At 39.5% G+C, this 18,120-nt stretch overlaps 1 long non-coding RNA gene across 1 annotated transcript; it reads left to right on the top strand.

Moving 5' to 3' along the window:
• The first annotated feature begins 412 nt into the window (after window positions 1–412).
• LOC116240326 (uncharacterized) lies at window positions 413–16,916 on the top strand. Its single transcript, XR_016464354.1, has 5 exons — window positions 413–567; window positions 6,383–6,637; window positions 13,180–13,321; window positions 14,900–15,013; window positions 15,391–16,916. It is a non-coding gene; the product is annotated as an uncharacterized LOC116240326 (long non-coding RNA).
• The last annotated feature ends 1,204 nt before the right edge of the window (window positions 16,917–18,120 follow it).

The following is an 18,120-nucleotide window of genomic DNA, read 5'->3' as shown; positions in this document are numbered from 1 at the left end:
TGCTCACAATGTGTGTTCTTATTTCCTGGGTGCACCAGTTTGCCTGTGCCTCGTTCCGACAGAAAAAGGTGTTCACAGATAGCAAAACTTCACTTTAAGCACGGGAAGCTACAGCAGATACTCGATTTCGGAAGAATAAAGTTTTCAGGATGGCTATTTGTTTATTTTGGTCTCTGTATAACCTGTATGCACAGGGCTGTATAACTTCTCTGTGCTGGAGCTACTTGAGTGCCCTGCCCGCAGGGTGCTACTGGTGGGCTCCAGTCGGGACAGGCCCCGCCGGGCCGCGCTCACCCTCAGGCGACCGCCATGCGGACACAAGGGGGCGCTGTTGTCGCGGCTACGCGGCGGCCGCCGACGCGGGCGGCACGGTCCGCTGCTGGCTCCCGCAGAGTTACGGCAGCAGGTGCTGCGGTGATCCCGAGAGCCGGCTGCGGGGGAAACAAACGTGGCGTGGAACTCCTCAGCGCCTTTGAATGCTGTCGATTTTTATGCATATTTTCCAGCGTGATAGCCTTGTAAAATCCGAATGAGTCAGATGTTTAGGTTTTTACAGCGTGTAGAAACGTGAGTGCATAAAGCAAAGGGCTTTGTTGTCCAGCTGTGGCTGCTTTAATGTGTTTTTCTCAGAGCTGTAACGCACAGAGCGAGCAGCATTGTCTGCTTTCTTTCTTTCACAGAGATATCTTAATTAATGAATAAGATACAGATTTGCTGAGGTTTGGGGGACGTGTTTAAGGAGTGGATTGTTTAGAAAATAGGTTGGTTTTGTGGGCAGCGCCGTGTGAGGCATGGACACACCTGTGTCAGATGGAGCGCTTAAGGACTGCAGGCTTCAGATAAGAGCCAGGATAGGTGAAAGCATTTTTTTCTTCTCCCTGAAGTGTCTGATGTATTACAACGTTCAAAGCATTTCAGTATGCTTATATTGTATTCACACATATGCAATGTATTTGAAACATTCCTACCGAGGAGATTGTGGTAAAAGCTGTAACGTGCAGCTTGCTGGGTTTCATTGTGAAGTAATATAATCTCCACATGTGCGAAGGCCAATGCAATATTTTATTTTTTGCTTACCCCAGGGATTGTGATATTAAATTTATCAGCTGAAATACTTGAATGAGAACTCGTAAATATTTTTTGAGGTGCATCAGTGGCGTACATGGGGAGGGAGAAGACGTGCAGCGCTGGGGGAAAAGGAAGCTGTTCTCGTTCTGTTCTGTCAAATAACAGCTCTGCATTGGCCTTCAGATGGAGTACTGGTAAATTTTCTCAGTGATTGAAAACAAGTTTTAAATTGGAAAGAATTTGTTACTGGCTGATCTTTATTGATAATTCAGATATTCACCTGTATACAGTGGTCTGGATAGGTAGAGGAGAAGATAATGGCCTTAGGTTGCACTGGGGAGGTTCAGGTTGGCTATTAGGAAAAACTTCTCTGGAGGAGTGGTGAGACAGTGGCACAGGCTGCCCGGGGAGGTGGTAGGGTCACCATCCCTGAAGGTGTTCAAGAAACATGTGAATGTGGCACTGAGGTGCATGGTGGGGATGGCTTGGTGGTTGGATTAGGTGATCTTTTCCAGCCTTAGTGATTCTGTGAGGGTTATCTAAAAGAGAGGTATTGATGTGAAAAGGTATCATATGCGTGGGAGAGACTATTGGACTTTTTTTATGCAATGCACTGTAATTGTAAACAAACTAGCTGAGAGAATCTAGGAGTCTGTACACTGCATTAGGAGAATTATATTCTAGAGCTTAAGCAAGTATCTCTGCACAGCATTATCCCATGTTATGTTTTAGTCACTTGCCTGAATGTAATTTTGGCATTTCAAAACAACTTTGTGGTGATCTGGAATAATCCAAACCATGTTGAGTTACCATTCTTTGCTACAATTGGCTCAGTGTTCTGCTGCAGCCAAAACTGCCCCAATTGGGATAGGTACTGAGAACAATTTTCTCACTGTAGAAAGTCTTTTATGCCCCCACATCTTGATTACTGCATGTATTCTTGATGGTCTCCTCATCTCATGAAAAGCATAGTTTGAAGAGGAAAAAAAGATTTTAAACAACAAGGTAGGAGTAAGTACACTGAAAATTATTAAGGGTGTGTAACAGCAGGCTCACTTCAGTTTGGAGAGGAGGCTGAATAGAGATGGGCTTGATTTACCATATCAAGAGCAGTGCAAAAGATGAGTGCCAAACTTATTTGCCAGATCCTGTAATAGCAGTCTGGGGATGTGGATTGAAACTGATAGGAGATAATTTAAAGTGGATTTTAAAAACTGTATGCCTTCAAAGCATGTGATAAACCTTTGCAACTTGCTGTTGCAAGACTGTGAAGTCTTAAGACACTTGCAGCATATCAAGAACTTCAAAGCGAATTAGATGGATAAAAGGTGCAAATCAGATACTTTTGGCAATAGGTAAGAGTGTTCCTGATGACATCCATAATCTAAAAGCATGATGCAGGATGAGTATGAAGATTGGACCTCAGTATCTTGTTCCATGTGCTCTCCTTGAGCAAATTCTGCAGTAGCCACTGTGTGAGATAAAACTGGGCAAGTGGATCACTGATGTCATCCTGTGGGCATTCTTGATTGGAAAGGGTATGGTGGATGTGCTTCCATAAATGATAAAAGAACCCAGATGGCTACCTAAAGCCTTCTTTCATTTTCACAGCCATAAAAGGGTACAAAAAGAATCAGCAGCACTTGCAGAGAGAGCAAGTGAAGAGGAGGTGGCTACTTTGGCCCTCAGATGGTCAAAAAACTGGGGTGGCTAGAATGTTTTTTCTAGACTTTTTTTAGGAATCTCCTTGATTAGCATCTGGCTCAAGAATGACGGTTAATGGGAGCTGTAGGAGGGCCGATGTACTGAGTTATCAGAGTGATGGAAACAATAAGCCTTGGTCATCATGAGAAATACATTACTGTGATGAACTTCTCTTGGAACCACTTGTCAAGCCAGCTCAGAAACTGATGTCTGAAGGGTTGAATTTGGCACATGTTCTCTATTGCCCAGTGAGCATATTGCCTTTGTGCACCAGAATGAGGTGTTTCCAAAAGGAACTGAAAGTCATTTATTCTTTTGCTCCGTAATATATCTAATGACCCAGACCTGCCTGTGTTAGAGAGCAGCTCATCTCCTTCCACAGTATTTCACCCAGCAGGAAAGGTGAGCTGGCACTTTTTTGGTATAGTAATGAAGGAGCTCTTGGCACTTTAGTAGGCATTTTTCCCTTTGATCTAAACTAGCCCATGCACATAGATTTCTCTGGCACACTGCAAAGCTCACCAGTTCTCTCAAGTTTTTCTGAGAGGAACAGAATAGTGAAGGTGGTGAAAGGGTGAGAGGGGGCAAGGATTTATTTGTTTTTTCTTTCTCTTAGCTGTTACTGGCTTGAGATCTGAGGAGCAAAGCTACATTTGTAATTTGTAAGGACTGTATTTTGAAATTGCCAGTTGCTCCAGATAATGAAGCAGGGATTTTTGCCCAGAGGAGAAGAAATGAAAATAAATAAATATGGATTATTTTCACCTAATTTACGATCTGCAAATGTGGTTCCTCCTCAACCTACATGATTAATTCTCTTCAAATCAAGAGTGACCATCTTGATTACATCTTCTAACAATAAAAAGCCATGAAAACTTTCATAAGAGAAAATAAATCCAACAATATTAGATGACTGCAGTGTAGATCTTTTTGCCATTTGTACTGTTTTTAACCGTATCACAGCCAATATATAAATTATGGTACTTCACCTTTAACATCACTGTCAAACTGAGTATAGACAGTTTAATGGAAATTGCCCTTACTTGTACCAACTGTAAATACAGTAGAGCTGGTAAACTGTTTTGTATGGGCAGCCTAAGAGCTAATACTACCTGTTGTAACAGATACTCATTACGATATAGTTGTTTTGTTTTTTCACTGTGTGGATGTAACAAGGTGAATTAGAAAGATTTGGTTGTGTTTTTTTTTTTTTTTATTTTTATTTTTAAAGTTGAATTCTATTAACGTTTTTTGAGGCCCAGTGTTCTTTTATTGAAATATTTTACAGTTTAAGTGCTTATAGAAGATGGTTGATTCCCAAAGGGAAAAGTGCAGCAGTTGTGTGTTAAGGTCTCTGTTCAGACTTACCATCCCAGCCTCAGAAATGTGTTTCCACTAACCGAAGAGCATGATAAGCTGAAGGAGAGGGTGTGCAAGTTAAGCATTTGGCAATGCTTCCACTGGAGCTGCTGTGCTAGGGTAGTAGTAGAGGTTCATGAAGTGAGGTGTTCTTTCGAGTCTATCATGTCTCAGCTACTTTACAATCTCTGGAGGGTCCCAGGCAGAGTTTCTATGAGCTGTGCCTTGGTGTTCACCAGATAGTACATGTGCTGCAGATGTTTTAGCTTGCTCACCTGAAGTTTATGATAACTACAGCACGTGGTATGTTTTGGATGATCTCAATGGTAAGTCTAGTATCTTATTTCTGAGGCATTTTTGTTGCATGAAGCAATAAATTCAATTCTGTCATCATTAGGCAGGTGTTTATATGTACTGCAAGACTTTAATCTTTCCCCTGGGAACAAAATACTTTAGGGGGCCATTCTACTACTTGGTGTTTGCTTTCCATCTCTGGCATGTTTCTGTTTCTCTCTATGCCAGGAGAACATGGTTTTATGGTTAGGATGCTGGCTTTGGATTGTTTCCCGGCTCTGCCAGTGATTACTATGAAAGCTGGAACATGTCTGTCTTTCAGCTCACCAACCTCAGTGTGAGGGTAGCAGCTTCTTTTTCTGCCATGCATTTCATCTGCTTAACCTGGAAGATCTTCAGGATGTAGACTGTGCTGTGATAAGTGTGTGTGTCATGGATCCTACTCCTGGACAGACCTTTACACAAAATCACCATCTATCGGCAATAGTGGAACAGAAGTTTAATTTATGGAATACTTGTTGAAGAGCTCCCCAAAATACAAATGACTTCCCAGCATTCTGTATTTTGATGGTCATGTGATATGCCAGCTAACGTTTTTGTTACATGACTGCTGTAATGTTTGGGCTTGGGAGAATGTCGTTGTGTATCACATTTATTTCCATTTAAAAAGTTTACATAGGTGTTGAGCTGATTTATAATTGGATCACGAGTAACTTTTATTCATACCTCCCCAAGTCTCATCCATGGAATGTCTCCTTGGTTCCTGTAGGAAGTCTCAGTGGTTCCTCCCATCTTGTTTCTGACTGCCATGATTCCTTGGTCTTAAGACACTTGCAGCATCTGAGCAGCCTGGAAAACCTGGAATCCACTGATTGCTAGTTGCTGAGCAACTGAAATTTTGTGCTGAACTTTAGTGAAAATTAAGTAGCCATCAGAAAATTAATAAAACAAAGAACAGAGGTGGAGGAAAACACATTGAAGCTGCTTTAGGTTGAGAATTTAGAAGGCCATTGGCTCTTATCATCAGACAACCACAGTGGAAAAGAACAGCATTTTTAAATATCTCAGTCTTGGGAGAAAACTGACAAAAAATTCAGCAGGCAATGTTAAAACAATTATCTCAAGGAATTCTGGTCAACTGAAAAAAAAAACCAAAAAATGTTTCCAAGTAGACTTCCCATACCTAAAAAGCAGCATGGTAGGATAACGGTAAGGCAAACAGTCAGTGAGAAGCTCAAACAAAACAGTTTTAAACATGAGGTAATTTGTTGTACACAAAATTAAGACATCAACTATCACATGCATCATGCAGTTAGACTGATGCTTCCTCTTAATCATAGCTCTATTAAAAAAAAAAGAAAAAGAAAAAGAAGAGTCCATTAGGTTAGGATAATATGTGTTTTACTCTTGAAAACATTTACAAATGCATCATATTATAAAATACATTATAGTCTAATACTTCAGAAATTTGTGCTGATACAAAGGAGAATTTTCCACATTGTTATTTTGCAACTTGTAGTTTGTTTATTTAAGGAAAAATACACCATAATCTGATTCTTTTTTTTTCCTGGAGACACTAGGAAAATTTAATTGTTTCTTTTCCTGCCACCACTGCATATGTTCACACACATACAAATATGTGCATGAACAAACACGCTCTCCAAGAGGAGGCACGTTTCCCCTGAATAGGGAAAAGAGGCATTGTGCTTGCAGATATTCATATTATCATATATATATATATTTCACTTTAATAATGCTGTTAGAGTTCCATACACATTTTTACTTAAAAATCTGAAGTATTTACTTACCTTCTAAATGTGTAATATTTAATGAGAATATTTTTATTTGAGCAAACAAGTATCCATGTTAATAGCCATTTCCCATGTTAGGAAGTTTCTATAATAGTGATGTTTACTGATTTCTCTTCTGAAGTAATCCAGTCCTTTTATTTTTCTAGGTGGAGACGGTACCTGCTCTGCGGCAAGACTTTGCAGCCAAGAATGGTGACATCTCAGGGCCAGATGGAGAAGTGGCGAACAGAGCCTGATTTGTAGTTCAGAAGATGCAATCTTGAACTGGAAACGGGGAGAGAGAAGTTTGCTCCTTGATGCTCAAGCAATTTTTTGAAACTTTTGGTTTTCTTTCTTCAGTGACTAAGATGCTGAAGCAATCCATGGGACAAAATACCAGAACTGATTGTTACTTTCTTCTGGTAAGTGATCTGATCTCTCTCCTCTATTGTCTCTGTTTATGGCTTCATGACTGATTTAGCAAACCTATCTATCTACAAGTTAGTTATAATTTGTGACTCCTTATTGTTGATGTGCAAAAAAAAATTGAGATCACTTCGTTTCATCTTAAGGTAGATATTTAAAATGGTCAATGAATGAGGAGACTGATTCTCAGGAACAGTTAAGTGAGCCTGTGATGACCAACTCAAACATCTGCCACGTACCCCTGGTGCAGTCTGTTGCTATTCTGTGAACAAAAGTAGCTCAGGCCAGATATGGGTCCACTGTTTATGTATCCCTCCTTTCGTTTGTTACAGAAAAAGCTGGAATTAGATGGGGTTCAGTTTTTTTTTCTTCATGTGCTTCCATCTAGTGTCTAAGTAGTTGCCGCTAATATTAAAACGTTTCTCAGATTTGTAAAGAATGGAGAGAATCTCTCTCCTAAAAGCAAACAAACAAAAATCTAAACCAGACCAACCAAGCAAACAAACAAAACCCCAGAAATTCCCACAGAGAGTGAAACGCATTGTGCTCTGTTAGTGAACTGTATGTGGGGGAAGGCACTGGAAGGAGATCAAAGGCAGGGTCAGTGCTTAAAAACAGTGTGCACACAGCTCCAAATGGCCACTTTACCCTGACCACAACCACCTAAAAACTGTTCAGAGTTGCAGTTTTACTCTCAGCATGCAATCTGGATATACCCCAAAGCTCAAATTGCAGCCCAGGAGACGCAAACCCACATGGACAGTAGGGCATGCTTAAAGTCAGTTAAATAAATCCCAGCAAATGTAAGCACAGTCAGTTGCCCCTGCTCTTAAAGCAAGAAGTACTAGCAAGTAGGAGTAGACAGTTGGGCCGTTCAACCACATGTAAACTCTAAAATCTGGATTGAAGTCCTTGAAATAAAATTCTTAGCAATGAAGAGTCCCAGTGTGAAAGAAGATACTTGCCACCTCTTCCTCAGCACCTATACTCAGGATGGTTGAAAAGCAATGGATACGATATATTGATTGCTCTGAAATCTTAGAAATTCTGACGCGGAGCACACATCACTTCATGTCCCTTTGTTATAGGGAATCAGAACTGTGTGCCCATCTTCTGTACAAAACAGCTGATAGGATTTGTAGTTCTATTGAGCTCTAGCAATATAGAACGTGAGCAAAAAAAGCATATACCCATGTTGGGTGTCAAAATCATTGAGCAAACATGTTGCTCCAGGTTGGGTCTGAGATCTGTGTTGTATGCGGAATGCATACATCAGTGGTGAGCCCTATGAAGGCAAGGAGGGAGAACAGAGCTAAAGTGGTGTTGCTGTAAGACTGCATCTCTTCCAGCTGACAGCCACTTCTAGCTGTGCTTGTCGCAATGCCAGTCACAAATCTCCCAAAAAATCTGGAAGTGCCCATGGAACAGTTCTGCCCTCATGTCTGAGTTACACAGTCTTAATGTGTTGTTTCCTGATTAGTACCTTCTGGAGTATCTCATTTGTCATTCTTGAGGTAAACAAATTATTAGGAGGTGTATTACAGCAGTAATGCATTTCGTAAAGCTTGGAGCATTACTGATTTAACTGTGGCAGAGACATTCAGTGAAAACCACTGTGAGGCTGTGCCTTTTCTTAGAGCAAGAAATCACTCAGCTGATGCTATTATAAAACATTTGATAGTTATTAAGTGGTTTTCCAGTAATTTTTCAGTGCTTAGCAGAAAACATTATCATAAGTGATATACACTAATTTTCTGTTGTTTATATGTGTATGTAGTGTAACCTCCATTAAAGTGCCATTACATTTGTGGAAAAGATTCTGTAGAAATTACCTGGTGGTCTTCCAAATTTATTCTTTCAATGACTCTGGATCAAATTTGCCTACTTTAAACAATATATTTTAAAATTGACAGTGTTGTGGATTCCACCTGGGATCAAGTTGTGTTCTTTCTGTGTCTCACTAATGATGAAGATGATTTAATTACTTAGCTGACAATGTTATTAATGATGAGCATGAGAGAAGAGAGTTGGGCCTTGGTGCCATTCTCCCATTTCAGGGCTTGTCGTAACTGTAGGATTTTAACAGGGGGAAAATCTATGCTGGTTAGTCAGGTAAGAAGATACATCTGGATGAAAAAGACCACGTTCAGTTGGAAGGTGCCATAATTAAGTTTTTCTAATCATTGTGATATTTTAAGGCTAATGAGTGTTGAGCATCTTAAATTACTAAAAAGCTCACTTCATTGGTGATTGTCTTCTGTTTTCTTCAACTTTGACTCTGGAGAACTTCTGTGAGAGTAACCTGAAACCATAAAACCCATCCCAGATTTTTTTTGTGTGTGTTACTGTTGGACATTGCCCAGGATCCATCAGAATGTGCTTCACTCATCACTGCTCTATCAGCCCTCTCCTCGTTTCCATCAGTCCAGAATTCATTTACTGTCCATTCTGTGGCTTCCCCAGAAGTAATAGGTCTGTCTGCATTCAAACATTTTGCATATACAGCTTTGTCAGCTAAGAGCACAGGAAGAGAAGAAAAATACCACTAATTAAACCAGCAGTTCTGGAGAATGTTCTTATACCGGGAAAAGCTCTATTGAGAGATACAACTTAAGTCACTTGGATAGCTGGTATAAACATTGCTAGCAAAAAAACTTCTTGCCAATAGACACCACATCTCCTCTAGGGGAGTTTGTGGTGCAAGCTACGTCAGTGAATACTTTGTCCTACAGAGAAGTCCCTGTTCAGAGGGTGAAAGTACTGTGATGCTAAAAGCTTGGGTTCATCTGAGCACCTGAGGCTGGTGTGCTGCTGTGGGATGAGTGGCGGCTCTGTAAAATCACTGTGGGGATGGAGATGAAGTATGGTTATATCTGGTCTGCTTTGTCCTGTCTGCGGGGTCCACCATAAACCCATCTTGGTAACCTTCCTGCTGGTGTTGCTACATGTTTGTTTGATGCAAAACTTGAAATCTGGCAATCAAATGCATGGTGGGCGAGAGGTAATAGTCTTTCCACAGAGCACAGAGCAGAGCCAGGTAAGGTGGCACTGGGCTTCATGTCCCCACTCTTCAGTCAGGCAGCAATGAGTGTCATCACTGGTTTGTACAAACAGAAAAATTCTCATCAGAAATAATTACCTTCTTTCTGTCCTGGGACAATCTGGACTTTTTCATTATTACTGTTATTATACTGTGAACTAGATGGCAATAAGTGGAGTGAGGCCACACTAGAAAGAAGAATGCATGACCTTCATTTTTAAAAATGCTAGTGATCCAAACATAGTGGGAATAAGGTGCAGAAGAATGAAAGCTCCCATTCATTGGAGCTTTTGTAGCTTCACAAGGGAAATGTGTCTTAACACGAGTTTCATTCGAGGGGAATGCACACATGGATTAATCTATTAATTATAATCAAATTAAAGGAAAATGTTATCATATATTTTAAACAATCCCTGGCAGGGCTACTGCTATCACAATTAATGTTTTGAATTGAAAAAAGAAGTGAAACCATAGTTTTCACTCTTTGTCTGCTTTTGTGCATATGTGTTTAACTCGGATTAGAGTATGAATTTACTAGACTTGTCTGGTTCACTTTCCTTTACGGGCAGTGCAATGTTCTGGTTTTCATATACTATAAAAGTAGTGATGCCACAAAATTACAAGGGAAATGCTTCAGTCCCTCAGTATAGATATAATTAAATCCAACTAAACTATTTTCATTGCCTGAGATGAGGAATCTTAAATAAAATAAACAAGCCACTCAGCTAATAACATAAAGATCATTTTTAGCGCCATATTATCAGACCATTGATGAGAATTTTCAGTTATGTATTTAAATTCAAACCTTTTCTTTAACAAAGCATACAGTCATTTTCGTGTGGTATAATGTCTACAACCAACTGTACCTAACAGGACTGTAATCCTGTTGAGCTGCTGTAATGGCACGAACCGCAAAAGCAAAACCTGAGTGGTTTATCAATGTCAGCAAACTCCCAGATGGAATTACAGTCTTATGCACACTGTTCAGTTGTATGCTATTCATTATAACATATGACAAAAATTATGCTTCTATTAAAAATACACAGATGAGGATATGTGTTGCTGAAGGGGGCTTGTTTAAACAACAAAAATAATCTGCTGGTGCAAAGCAAAATCATTTTCAATGCGGGATGTGGCCTGCTGCACAGTATCTTTTCAGGCACATTTACAGGATGATGGGGATTGATTCAAACTCTGAAAGAAATATAGTACTTCAGGCTCGGTAGCATGTTTCTGGTTATGATTCCTCAGCTGCAGTTTTCTTCTGTTATCTGCCTCAGGGAAATCTGTCCATCTCTGAAGGAAGTATGAGCTGGAGCACAGCACTGGGATTCTCTGTGGAGTAAACCGTGTGAATCACCAGCCAGGGAAGTCCTTTGGGATCTGTCGGGACTTCCTAACAGTGTGGCAACACTTGTAGGATGTATTAAGGGTCATTATTTTGTAAAAATTAAAAAGTTCTATTTGCTATCCATGCAGTCACGTTTGTCATCTTTTAATAAAAGCCCCAGTGTGAAGTTCCTGGCCTGAAATTAGAACTGGAAAATGGAGTGATGAGAGAAGCATGGATTTTAGCTGTAGAGAGTAAAGTTTTTTTCTGAGCTCAGGAACCCCCACAGTATTTCAAGGTACCTTCAGTGCTTCTAACGCCAGAGGGTTCGTTCATCTGTAACTGAAGTAAATTGACTTGTCAGTATTTCTGATATTTCTTTGCTCAGCGGCTTCCCAAGGAAGCTGCTGACCCCATGGTAGGAGTCAGCCATGCCTCAGGACATGGGGAGAGCTGTTGGCTGTGGGGGTGCCTGTGAGGGTCTCGTAATTTACTCTAGGGATGCTATGAGATGGGCTCTTCAGTGCCCGGTTTAAATTTCCCTGAGCGATAAGTGATGGCAGCTGGGCAGAGTCAGGTCAATGTGGAGGACAAATTTCAGCTGCTGCCAAAAGGACAGCATGGAAACAAGGTTCGTTTGCAATACAGCAAGAGATTTTATGGGCAAAAACTAGGAAATTAGCTTCAGCTGGGTGGAAATACTGTCATTTGGTGAATCTTGGGTTTTCTTTGTTTTAGTAAAGCAGATTTTGCAGATTTCGTTCCAGTGATTCCTGAGAGCTTGTCTTTCATGCATTTTCCTCATGTAAATGCCCAAATTGAAAGCTTTATTTCAGGTAGGAAAAATCAGAATGTGAATGAGAATGTATATATTTAGTATTTTTATTTGTATTTGCATTCTGTAATTCCATGATTTATCAGTAGAAACACGTTTCAGGGAAGCACAAACACCACCATGATATGTAACAGTTGCAATATCTCACATTCCACTTTTTAAATCAAATGTCCTGCTTTGTACTGAATGAAGTATCTACTCCTCTTTTCCATAGCAAAATGTCTTATTATTCTAATGAGCCCTCTTGATACATTTCCATAACAGGCACACTTATGGCTGTGGGACCAAGCACAAAAACATAAAACTACAAATGAAATTTAAAATGAAATCTGAATTTGCAGAACGTTACCTATTTTCCAAGACAAGTACCAGATAAACAAAGCATCTTAGAGAATTGTAATTCAGAATTCAAGGGGGAAAAAAAAAAAAAAAGAAAACTTTAAAATTTTAAAAGCTTTCTGCAAGTGTGACTTTGTTAAACTTGGTCATTTTCATGAGGGGCCTAAAGCGTGAATAAAATGAGATGTGACACAGCCCCTGCCCTGCTCCTTTCCAGAGCCACTCCATTCTGCTCCTATCTGCCTGCAGTGGGGTGTGTAACTCTGGAGAGAGCTAGAAGTAGCAGGTGAGAGGGTTAAATAAGCTTCTTAAACAGTTTCCATCCTGCCACTGCCCTGTGTTAAAATCCCTGAATTACTCACCAGCAAAGCTGTTTATTTCATTATTAAAATGAGGCTGCGGGGCTCTCCCTTCTCCCACCCACGCATGTGTTCACGGAAGGAGAACTACTCCCACATGATTACAAGGTTTGCTATTAAGTGTGAACTTCATATTTAATTGTAATTGCTAGCAAAATATAATTTAACAGCAAAGTATGCTGAATTTGTAACAAAGTACCCCTTTTATTTTGAGCAGGAATATGGATGCTGCCCAAATGTATCCGCATGGTTCCAATTAAGGGGAGGAATGTTTAATGTAAAACTCAACTTGATGAAAATAACTGAAGTTTCTGACAAACCAATAAATTGGAGTCTAGAAAGCTCTGCGTATACAGTACAGTCAGGGAGGGGCAACACCCGCTGGGTCATCAATTTTGGTGAAGACTTCCTGTTCGTTTATACTAAAATAATACTATGTAGGTAATTCAATTTCTCCCCAGCTGTAAACATAGGCTGGAATGCTGTACGCAGATCTGGCTGAGGGTGGAGGGGGGCCGGCACTCCTTACTGCAATTTCCAGGCTGAAATTGTGAGAAACTGAACCTTGGGTTCCTTTTATTTTTTTTTTCCTTTTATTTTGTTTTTAATTTTTATTCATTCACTTTTCTCCTTAGGCACTTGTGCATCAACAGTTGTTACAAGTTCCCACTCAGAAGACTTAGATGTTTACTGATGGAGATGTGCTCATGCAGACAGATTTCTGTAGGACCTCGTGAGGATGTGGGATAGGCTGCAGGGAGACTCCCACCCAGCCAGGTCTGCTCCTTTCGGTCTGTTGCTACTGGCAGTTCCAACCTTGAGGTTGTGTTTAAGTTCAAGGTAGTGCAGAAATGAAACTGTAATCTTAGATACAGCAATATAAAAATGGATGTGCCTCACTGTAAGAGATTATTCTTTTACATCATTGTCTCAAAGCTTGCTGAGGACACAGATGAACAAGTCCAAGCAAGTCCTGGGCAAGGGTTGAGAAATCCTTTGTCTGGAGAACACGGATGGACAAGTCTTGGGCAAGGGTTGTGAAATCCTCTGTCTGAGGGACACAGGTGGACAAGGCAAGGCCAGGGGAATCAAGAGAGAGATAAGCCACAGCTTAATGGCCATGAAGTGTGGACTTATCTCAAGGAAGATGGCCATCTCAGGAGGTACTGCACATGACTCTTACCCAAGCGCCCAGGAATGCTATGCTGCCAGAAGGATAAAAAGGGGACCTACAACCATACGGTTGAGGTTTTTCTGGCAACAGATTCCTTGTGAAGAATAAGAGGTTTCTGACATGAATCACGCTGATCAGGATATATAATAAACTGGTCAGACCAACATTTGAACCGTTGTTTCTTAATCTCAAGCTGAGTATATTATATTAAAAGAACCTTCTCTCCCTCCTATAAATTGGAGCGAGACACCCACCAACTTCAGAGTGTAGTTATTTATTTGATATGTGCGGGGCCACATTCTCCCACAGGGAGCTGCTGCACATGGCGTATGAAATAATTGGCCAGCTCATCTTCCTCCAGAAGCAGGGAAGATTGGCTAGAAGTGAGTTCCCAGGGAGTTTATACAAAGGTGATAGATTATTAAGTGTCAGTCTTTTCACTGCTGCTGTTACCAGCCTTGTTTTCTTGCAAAATTTGCCTAACACTGTAAAAGATTCACTTGTGCTTTAAATGTAGCAGGCTGAGTTATTCCCTCCCTCCCCCACCCCTCCGTGTCAATATCATAAGATTAGACTTCAAAACAGAACTTTGTAAGATCCATGCTTGCTAGAGATATTTAGTTCTCAGTGCTGCCAGAGCAAATTGTTCACTTGAGAAGAACGCCATGGACTTTTATGTTGAATTTCAGGAAATACAATCTGTACAAGATTGAGGACGTTGTTGAGAAGCTGACCTTGAAGGATCAGCTCTAGGTTTTTGCCAGTTACCTTACTCTCTTTCGATTTTCTGTCTGCTCTCTTAATGTAACTCCATTACAGTCAACATTTAAGTATCTTTTTAAGACTATAAGTGGGGTTTTTTTTTGTTTGTTTGTTTGTTTTTTGCTATTTTTCTTGTAACTTTACAAATTCTAAATGCTTTCTCTCAGGTGATTTTGAAATATGGTGACAGAAATATCGGCTGAATAATCAGCAGCAACTCAGAGGATCTAATATATACTTATAACTATCGGGGTATATTGTTCTATTTTCCCAGAAGCTTAATAATGAATAACAATAAACCTGGAGTGCTTATATTAATCTCTGTAGGATATTGCAGTTTGCACTTCAGTCCTGAAGCACTTTTTCAATGACAGCACCAGTTGGTTTTGTGCCTTTTTCATTTCTTCTCTCCCATACAGGTCAGTCCATAAACCAGATGGTATTTCCTACTGCATGGGGACAGCAGCTAGAAGATAAAGCAGAAAGAAAACAGATCATGTTGTATTTTCTGTTGTTGAAATAATATCAACCAGGTTTGTGTATATAAACTATTTCTATGCTTTGGGAGACATTTTCTGTTGGTATTCCATAACTTTAAAATGATATTTAATGGATAGTTTGACATCTGCGTGTGATATCTTTATCTTGTGAGTATAGACTTTACATGGTGCTTGATAAGCTCATCTAGGCTCCCTTTTTCTATGAATTATTAGATCTGATGACCTTAAAAAGTCCCTTCCAATCTGGGCTGTTCTGTAATTCACTGAGTCTAAACTTATTCATGCAATTGGACAAACCATAGCCTGATAGCCAGAAGTTAAAAAAAAATAGTATTTGGGCTGATAGCACACATCAGCAGAGATAGTGAAGAAGAATGGTAATGTTTGAGACTTGTATTTATTCCCTACAGGTAGGGCCTGCTGGCTACAGGAAGTGCAAGGACAGAAGGTCCAGTGACACTGAATGGTACAAAGCCGACATGAAAAATCATCAACCGTATCCTTTCCTCCAATGATGAGCTGGAAATAAGTTTCTGTGCTGTGAATATTTACTTGCTTTAGAGGAGCTTCCTAGCAGCTACAGCTGCATCGCTTCTCTGGCTGCCAGCCCAGCTAATACCATGGTAATGCAGTCATGCAGTTTGTTCTGCAGCTAAGTTCCTATTTGAACATCTTTACTTCCTGAAATTGAAGATTAAACATCTCTCTTGTGCTTTTCTAAAGGCTTTACATAAATCATTTGTGTCAGTACACACAAGAGCAAATCCCACTCTGCTGTCGGCGTGGCTGCTCCCCAGTACAGCTCTGCTCCTAAAGATATGTGTGGCATTTGTGGACCTGGCACTGCTACAATCAGGCTGAGGACTGATGTTAGCTGAAGTGAATCTAGTACTTAAAATGTCAGTAGATTTTGTGCTCTTAAAAGTGATGGACTAATACTCTTTGGCTTTCAACTAGAGAAACTAATATAAGTTTCTCCAGGTGTTTTTGCCAAGCTTGCTCAATCTTGGCCTATATTCTTTCTGCTATAGAGGCTTTAGTCTGAACTAGACCAAGTACTGATGAACATCCAGTTGGGAATAATCTTGCACTAGGGTGGTGATGACCAAAATGACCTAATAAATCTTCCTCACCTTTACGTTCTATCTTTCCTTTTTCTCTTCTATTTCTCCCTGCTAGTTGGAGAGAATTTTGTGGCCTGTAGACCAAGAAGACAATGACAGACCTGTGGTCTTGGTTTTTCAGTGGTGAAAAGCCAGAATAGCTCAAAGATAGACTCACAGAAGAAGGTTTAACATTGATGTTTACATGGTCCTCAGGATATAGATGTTCTGCTGGGTATTCCTATCACTCTGACAAGCAGGCAGCATTTTGTTCTCTTCGGGATTTCCAAATGTTTGGGGTATTGGAGCAGAAGAAACTGTATCTTTCTAGAGATTATTTTTATGGAATGTATTATGAAAAGAGGTCCTTAGGAAATAGCAAGTCACCAGAATGCTTATTAAAATGACCTTAAGGTCAGATTCTGCCACTGTTAATCACAATAGTTGTTCCTTACTCTGTGAGCTTTCCCATTGGATTCAGTGGGATTACTCAAGGAATTTGGATACTACCTGGTGGGACCAAAGTGGCAGCAAGACTAGCCTTAATAATTGTAGCAGCTGTAACACAACATGCCTTTGTTTTTACCTTACCTTTTAGCTAGTTAAAAATATGTTGCATGACACTTGTTTTCTTTTGAGGATTCCTTTTTCAAAAAGATGAAATTTTATCTTGGAAATGTATTCTGTCATTTTTCGTCATCAATACCTCAATATATTTATTGTCATAGTGTGAAGTTGTGAAGACTTCTTTGCTGAGATATGCTTCAGATTTTGTCTCTCTCTCTTTTTTGTTTTAAAAAACTGTGTTATAGGAAAAATAAAATAATTTTATTCTGAACTCTCCTTGAAATCCTTCAGGCTTCACAAATGTATTTTCCAGGGTTTGTTTGTATTTCTGTTTTATTTTAAGCCACTTCTACTAAGTAGCTAATTTAGAACTGGGTAATACTTCCTACTCTTTCTGACATTGTAAGACTTGACTCAGAATTCCAAGAGCTGCATGAAACAGAGTGAGAATGCCACAGAATTCTGAATATAATTGGGAAACTTACCTATGAAGAGTCATTTACTTCCACAAATTGAAGTGATGAGAACTAATTCACACAATTTTGTGCACTGAGAGAAAAAGATGCAGGAATCTTTTTTTTTTTTTTTTTTTTTTTTTTTTTTCTCACAGAAAAAGAAAGCAGATTTGGCCAAGCTTTCACTTTAATAAGTAGGTTCTTTTCAGGCAGTCACACCAACCACTTCATAGAGTGTTTGTGAGAACATTCTTAGCTTTGAGCATTAGTTCAGGTTGTTGAACTTGAACTCAAAGACTTGAGAAATGCAATAAGATATTTTACTAAAAAGAGCTTCAGTTTTTCAAAATAATATAGGGTTGTTCTTTTTTCTTTTTTTTCTTTTCTTTTTTTTTTTTTTTAAGCCAGTAAATTTACAATTGCTCAAATACAATGTAATTTTGTGATAAACCTAGTAACGTGGACTGCATTGTAGAAATATAGGTCTTCACATCAGAAGAGTTAGGCTCTCTGCTAGCCCCATTCTCAAGGATGAAAATAATCCTGTCAAGTCTAACTGTGAAATAATTCACATCAGTCATTGAAACTAAACCTTTTGAAAAGACTTTAATAATGATTTGACTGTAATCAGGAGGGTAATGCAAACTTAATCCAGAAGAATCAAATCTCAGTATGCAAATAAGAAAATACATGGTTTTGTGCTGTTTTCCCATGTCCTCCTGCTGTGACTGCAGTTGCTGAGATGGGGAAACAACCATGATTACAGAAAATAAAAAAAACAATTGTCTAAAGTAAATTTAAGTTTGAACAATGTCACATGAAAAGGCAGGATTGTTTAGTGTTCTTCCTTGAGCTAAACTGTACTTTAAATGTGTATGTAAGTGTGAGTTACTCTTGCAAGTTTTGTGGATATAAGGGTGAAAAATCTGGTATAATGTTCAACTAAGCAAGAATAATTATTTCTTATTTGTTATTTTTCTCAGTGTAAAATGTTTTCCTCAAATAGAAGGAGAGC

The sequence above is a fragment of the Phasianus colchicus genome, chromosome 2 (genome assembly GCF_987193195.1).
Source record: "Phasianus colchicus chromosome 2, bPhaCol1.hap1.1, whole genome shotgun sequence".
Classification (NCBI taxonomy): Eukaryota; Metazoa; Chordata; class Aves; order Galliformes; family Phasianidae; genus Phasianus; species Phasianus colchicus.
This window is presented reverse-complemented; position numbering and strand designations above follow the sequence as displayed.